We start from the raw sequence: 7891 nt of genomic DNA on the forward strand, positions 1-7891 counted from the left end.
TACCCATCTTCAGTGTGTGATTCTGACAGTGTACCCCCCGCTGGAGACAGGCATCGTCAACCCCCTGGACAGTCTCTGGGTGTCCCCTGAGGAGCTTGTTTTAAAGAAAGACAGATCGTGGCGCCTGTGTGGCAACTTGTGGAGGCTCGACGACAGAACTATTAAAGAGTTACCCAGTCCCTAACTTACATGACTTCTCTCAAATGTTAGGTGGCGCCAAAATATGGCAATCCCGTGTCACATTTGTCAGCCACCACACAGTTGCTCCAGGCATCCGCCTGACACCAGAGAAGACCAGCCAGATGTGACTCTTGCCACCTCCCTCCACCAAGTAACAGTAACACTGATTTTTAAGCATCATAAATTTCTAGAGGGGACACATCATACATGTAGCTGAGACTCTCCTTCCCCTGACCAAATTCTTGAGCTGTGTGAATACTGCGGGAAAACAATGCCTTGGGAGTACACATCTAATGCAATCCATCTTTGATAAAAACGAGGATGAATTACTGCATCAACTACACTGGCTCATCCGTCTCTTGATGCCCACCTTATTATAACAGCAGATGTATGCGACCTCACCTCAGTGACGTGTTACAACTGGAGATAGCTGGCATTCCCCAGCTTCTGCAGTTTTCCTCCCGTAAACTTTCAAGTGTGCAGCATAAGTGGTCAACCTTTGATCGCGTGTTACTCACCATCTGCGGAGCCGTTCACTGCTTTCGAGAAGCAATAGATGTGAGACCTCTTACCATTTACATGGATCGCCATCCAATGGCTTACATGTTATGCAACCTGTCTGATGACCCCTACCTCAGATGTTTTAGATACCTTGATTTCATTTTACAATTCACAACTGATGCTCGCTACATCAAAGGTGCTGACAACATTATTGTGGACTATTTGTCGTGCATCGCCCGGCTCAATTACAACTGGATCATGAAGGAGCAAGACTTAGATTGAGACTTATAGATCCTACTCCGTGACCCATACACGTGCCTCAAACTTGAGCAACGTACCTTCCCTGCCTTCATCAAACTGGTTTGGCAAGAAGAGTTATGGGACCGGATCCGACCGGTCGCCACAAAACCTTTTCGTAAACAAATCTTCGATCTCACCCACAAATTTGCACACACTGGGTACAGTCCTCTGTACATTTAGTGACAGAACGTCTCGTGTAGCCCCACCTGCAGAAAGGCTTCAGCATGTGGACCAGAGCGTGCATCCCGTGCCAACAGAGCAAAACAGGCCACCACACTCTGTCCCCTCTTGGCAAATTCCCGATTCCCAAGGGGAGGTTACAACATGTGCATATGTACAAAATAGAACCACTTCCAGTCTCAGATGGACAGCATTATGTTATATCACTGATCGATAAGAGTTACGTGGTGGGTCAAGGCCACACCTACTGCTGATTTATCCCCCCGAGACTGTTGCCAAAGTTGTAGTCAATGTGTGGATTGCATGTGTGGGCTGCCACGTGTTGCTCACTACTGACCAGGGCAGACAAATTGAGTCCTCTCTGTTCAATGACCTGTGTCATCTTTGAGGCTGCCACCATTTCTGTACCACCGCTTATTACCTGCAGTCAACCAGTCTCATCGAAAGATGACACTGCATGTTAAAACCAGCTCTAATGTCCTATCCTGAATCGTGGGCCGAAGCCCTTCCCTCGGTATTGCTCGGCGTCTGCATTGCCCGTAAGGAAGACCTTGATGCATCTTCAGCTGAGACCCTATACGGCGAGACATTATCTCTTCCGCTGACTTTGTCGAACAGGCGACATCCCCTACTCATCGTGACCTGCCACATATTGTTGCCCGTGTCAAGACGCCGCATACAGAAGCTGTATATACCCATCACACGGTGCAACATAATGAGTCTTCATGTGTAACGACCTGTCCATCTCCTCGTATGTGCTGCTACACACTGTGAGGCTGGCCCTGCACTCGCCTTATACAGGCCCTCAGAAAGTAATTACGCGTGGCACGAACAAATTTGACATCACAAATGGGGGAAAATTAACAATACTGTCTGTTAATAGACTGCAGCCGGATCGGACCATCACATACCAGTCTCTGCAGTCCCCATCTGGCTGTGCACCTGCCCAGTGGTCTTATATCCATTTCACACTGCAGCTCAGTCTCTCCGACGTTCTCCCCCGAGGATATATCTGTGATGCTCGTCGACCAAAATCTGGTCACCTTCGTGCAGTACGAAGACAGGAGATCCGGGACCGGCACAATTTTGCACCATTACCACCACACCTTGCTTACCTGGGAAAGTTGCGCTGTAGACCGGGGCAGTTATGATGAGGGAGCCCTCAGTAGTGAGTTGGGACATCAATTCCACCGTGGTCACATTGGTATCGGGGCTCTCCACTCAACAGTTGTCACCCCATCTGTCATACTGTTCTATCTCCTATCCCTATACTCGTTTCCCAGCTTCTTTGTGTGCTACCCAATAACAACACACCCACCCATCTTTCCCTTCACTGCTCTTCTCCTTTTTCACTCCCAGTTCCAGCCCCTCTTTCCATCTCCCTGCCACACAGCCTCCCAATGCTGTGCCTGTTGCCAGTATAGCACTGCAAACTCCACCCTGTAGCTCTCTTCTCCCCCTCTGGCCGGTATTCTGCTATCTGTACAAGCCCCCTAATATATCCGTCATTCGCGGATAGGAAAATCTCAGAGTGTAAATTATGGTGTTTTTATTTAAACAAAAGTCTTTCTTCAAAATTTACAAAACAGTGTTCATCAGGTTGGACTGATCCTCCACGCCTACCAATAACTAAATCTGAGATTCTTCCAAACATAAAGTGTCTGTAGTAACGACACAACTTCACCAAACCAAACCCCGGGCATCTCGTGAAGAGAGCCGCGGAGTCCACGTTGCCATCACCTGAGTCTGAGGATGAGTAGAGGCCCTGCGAGGACAGCTACAGTACACTGGCGGCGGTAGACGATGACGCGGCGTCTATGATGACACGAGTGGGCTCGCTCGGCATGAACTGCCTCTCCAGGCTCCTACGCCAGCCTAAATACTGCTTGGCACATGGATACGGCTGGCTCTATTTGCAGTAACGTGTCGAGCGGAAGGAAAGAGGTCCGCGGCTGTAGCGACCTCTTGCGGCACCATGGATGCTTCCTGCTGGTCTCTGGCAAGCGTCTGTGTTTCTGGGACGAACGGCCAGGCTGACCCCTATTCGATCCGCGGTCCGCTGTACCGGTCTGCTTCGCGGGAAGCGAGAGTTGCAGGTGCTTAGTCTGAACACAGTACCCCCATCTTCCTCTTGATCACTGCTTCCATTCTATATAACAGCTGCATTCTGGTCCGAGCTGCCGGAGATGGCACTCATGTGTGCATGCAGTGTGCTTGTTTGTGTGAATGTTTGTATGTATGTTTCCTTTTCTGATAAAAGCTTTAGCCAAAGATAATGTGTAAGTTTATATTCGTTGAACCTATATGCAACTCAGTGTGTCATCTTTACAGTGAGTATCTGTCTATAATTTCAAGGCTTACTATTTTTTTTTTTTTTTCACTATTATATCATTCTCTTGCTATCTTTAATGTGATAAGGCCTTATTTTGCAAACATTTTACTTTCGAGCCTAAACATTTTTACAATCCACACAAGTGTGAGTATAAGATAACATTACACGCAGCAACATCTGGAGCACACGGACTGTCGGCGCGGCAGGCTTCATCGCGGCTTCCCTCGACACGGCAGTAGAGAGATATGCACTGAGGACGCAACTGACCGCAACACCGGGCACGAGACTGGAACCGTATCCACTTTTTGAATGACTCTCAGTTCTGTGAAAAGCATCACAGAGTACATGTTGCCTGTCTGTGGAGACTCTAAGGAGAACAAGTATGGTCAGACTGCATTTGTAATCATTGTACGAGCCCAGTATCTGGCGTGATGGTACAGATGTTCGAATACAATAAATTTCCTGGAGACCGTGAAGCTGGTGTCCCAGACAGAAATTTCAATATAACTGTAAGTATTAAGGATAGTAAGTTTCAGAACTCAGATTTAACTCCAAACCTGACAGTATTTCTTCAAAATCTACAACCGCTGTCCAACAAACTAAATGAATTTCATATTTCGTAAAAAAAAATGACCTGAAGCACACTTCTGCATTATGTTTTACTTAACATTGCCTTGACAAAGAGAAACTTCATATGGTATCAATTCCAAATTTTGTATCGGGTAGTTATTTTTGTATGGTCCGCACCGATACCTGAGTGGACAGCGTGACGGATTGCCGTCCTACGGGCCCGGGTTCAATTCCCGGCTGGGTCAGGGATTTTCTCTGCTCAGGGACTGGTTGTTGTGTTGTCTTCACCATCATTTCATCCCCATCTGGTGCGCAGGTCTCCCAGTGTGGCATCGAATGTAATAAGACCTGCACCAAGGCGGCTGGACACCTGCCCCGCAAGGGGTCTCCTGGTCAATGACGCCAAATGCTCATTTCCATTTCGGTATGGAGCTATATAAACATGGCAGTAGTTGCAATTATGTTAAAAATGACATACATTTTACATGTATACCTTACTTAGAAAAATTATCCGTAGAGAAAGATATTGAAGTAAATGGAGTTGAAATCACTGATGAAAAAATAGCTGTAATTTGCCCATCACTTGATGTTATTAACATCATGTTAAAAAACTCTTGAAAATATTTTACATAAGGCTACATAAAAAATAGAAAAATAATTATATGTGAAGATTTCAATATTAACTTTGCAAGTGAGTCCACACTAAAATCTGTTTTACTGAACCTCTTAGCAACTTCCAATTTAAAGGCTACTATAGAAGCAACAACCCACATCACAGAAACCCCAGTCACAATCTTTGATCAAATATTTACTAGTGTGCTCATGAAATTTCAACAAAAATGTTCAAAACACGTTTTGGAGACCACACAGTCCAAGAAATTAATATAGATTAGGAAAACAGCTTAGTTCAACTGAATTCCTAACAACTACACATAAGAAGTACAATGACCAGAATATACATTTCCTTCATTATCTGAGTCAAGAAACTTGGGAAGAGTTCATTCCTACTTTAACAATTACAAAAAGACTTTAATTTAAGATGTAAAAGAAGCAAAAAGAATGTCACACAGTTCCTTCATAGCAAACTCACCAAATAAAATGAAATCCACATGGAACATTATAAGACAAGAAACAGGAGTAAAACAGACAAAATGCCATAACATCAGACTGAAAGAAAACTCATCTGTAATATCTAACACTCATCTGATTGCAAATAATTTTAAGTTGTATTTCACTGAGTCAGCCGAAATTCCGGTGAAGCAAAACATTCAATATGCTGCCACCGCACATCACACATCAGATTAAAACTGTCCATCTTTACACAACCCCTGCTCCCAACCCGTTACCTCGTGGCTCATACCCCTGTAATATACCTCGTGGCTCATACCCCTGTAATAAACCAAGATACAAGACCTATCCCATACATCCTCCCACTGCCACCTACTCCAGTCTGATCACTAACACCACCTATCCCATCAGAGGCAGAGCTGGCTACCTGTGAAGCCAGTCACGTGGTGTACAAGCTAAGCTGCAACCACTGTGCTGCATTTTATATGGGCATAGCAACCGACAAGCTGTCTGTCCACACGAATTGCCACTGACAAACTGTGGGCGAGAAACGAGTGGACCACCACATTGCCGAACGTGCTGCCAAGCGTGATATCCTTCATACGGATCCTTCCCACCGACACCAGCTTTTCTGAACTGCACAGGTGGGAACTTTCCCTGCAATACATCCTATGTTCCCGTAACGCTCCTGTCCTCAACTTTCAGTAGTCATTGTCCTCACCCATCCAGCCCCCTTCCTGTTCCCATTCCAGCACTACACAGCCATCATATCACCTTTTCCGCTACCCCTCACGGTCGAAAGCTTTAATTGTGAAAGTCCTTTTGTTATGCCTATCCGTGACTCGACATCTCCGCTACATGGTGAGTAGCAACTTTCCTTCTCATAATATTGTCAGGTGCCATCCTGGATTTTCCATTGTTGGGTTAAAACTGTCCCTCGTAACATGTCTCTCTTTTTATACACAACAGGCAAATGGAAAATGTTAAAACAATATCTTCCTTTGGTACTGACAATATACCATCCCACATCATTTAAAAAAAGAGCACCCTTAGCAGTTAGGTCCAGGCTGACATATGCAATAGCTTACTTTCTGATGGAATCTTCCCAGAAAAGCTAAACATAGCTAAAGTGAAGTCATTGTATGAAAAAGGTGAAAAATAGATGTAATAAATATGGGCCAGTCTGTAGTATATGTTTTTTTTCCTAAAATAATTAAAAAAAAAACTTTTACAAGAGTCTCACAGATTTCGCTGAAAGAAATAAACTTTTCTCACCACACGGCACAATTTTCGGAAGGGTAAATCCACCGAGACAGCTATTATTGATTCCCTAAAGGAACCTATGAACATGTTAGACAAAAAAGAACACTCAGCAGCAATATTCTTGGATCTTTCAAAAGCCTTTGATGTCATTAACCACTGTCTACTGTTAAGAAAGCTAGAAAATACTGGTGTCAGAGGCCCAGCATATGAATGGGTAACATCATACCTACAAAACAGACAACAAACAGTTGAAGTCTTGTACAAAGAAGGCAAAAATTTAATTTCCTATCACCCAGAAAAACACTGTGATAAATACGATGTGCCACAGTGTTCCATTCTGGGACTGAGCTTGTTCTTGCTGTTTGTAAATTACTTGAAACCACCCGACCCTAACTATAAGTACATTAATTATGCTGATGATACAAATATTCTTATGAACAGACAGACCCCATTAGAGCTCCAAAATGAATTAAAAATGAGCACTTCACGTACAACAGAATGGTTTGCAATAAACAACTTAATAACACACCAGAAAACAACCAATATGCAACTACACACAGCACAGAATAAACAGCCTCTAGCTGCAACCACAGAACTTTCGGACAAAAGACTTGAAACCAGGAATAACACCAAATTTCCAGGAGTCGGGACCTGAGATGGCCTAAGATGGCACAACCACACACAACTATGTAGAAAATTATATACCATTTGTTGTTTGTTGTTGTGGTCTTCAGCCCTGAGACTGGTTTGATGCAGCTCTCCCTGCTACTCTATCCTGTGCAAGCTTCTTCATCTCCCAATACCTACTGCAACCTACATCCTCCTGAATCTGTTTAGTGTATTCATCTCTTGGTCTCCCTCTACAATTTTTACCCTCCACACTGCCCTTCAATACTAAATTGGTGATCCCTTCATGCCTCAGAATATACCCTACCAATCAATCCCTTATTCTAGTCAAGTTGTGGCACAAATTTCTCTTCTCTCCAACTCTATTCAATACCTCCTCCTTAGTCATGTGGTCTACCCATCTAATCTTTAGCACCCTTCTGTAGCACCACATTTCAAAAGCTTCTATTCTCTTTTTGTCTAAACTATTTAATGTCCACGTTTCACTTCCATACATGGCTACACTCCATACAAATACATTCAGGAAAGTGTTCCTGACACCTAAATCTATAGTCGATGTTAACAAATTTCTCTTCTTCAGAAATGCCTTCCTTGCCTTTGCCAGTCTACATTTTATATCCTCTCTACTTCGACCATCATAAGTTATCTTGCTCCCCAAATAGCAAAACTCATTTACTATACCATATGTTATAGAATTGAAATTTTTGCTGGATGCACATCAATGCAAGGCATAAAAATTGTGCAGTATGCCCGAGCAGAATCGCTACTAAGATATGGTCTGATTTGGGGAGGAGGAGGAAAAGAAAAGAAGAAGAAGAATAAGAAGAGCCAAGGAAGGCACAGCACATCAGTCTTCACCCATTCATTTAA

Source organism: Schistocerca gregaria, chromosome 10 (assembly GCF_023897955.1).
Source record: "Schistocerca gregaria isolate iqSchGreg1 chromosome 10, iqSchGreg1.2, whole genome shotgun sequence".
Taxonomy (NCBI): domain Eukaryota; kingdom Metazoa; phylum Arthropoda; class Insecta; order Orthoptera; family Acrididae; genus Schistocerca; species Schistocerca gregaria.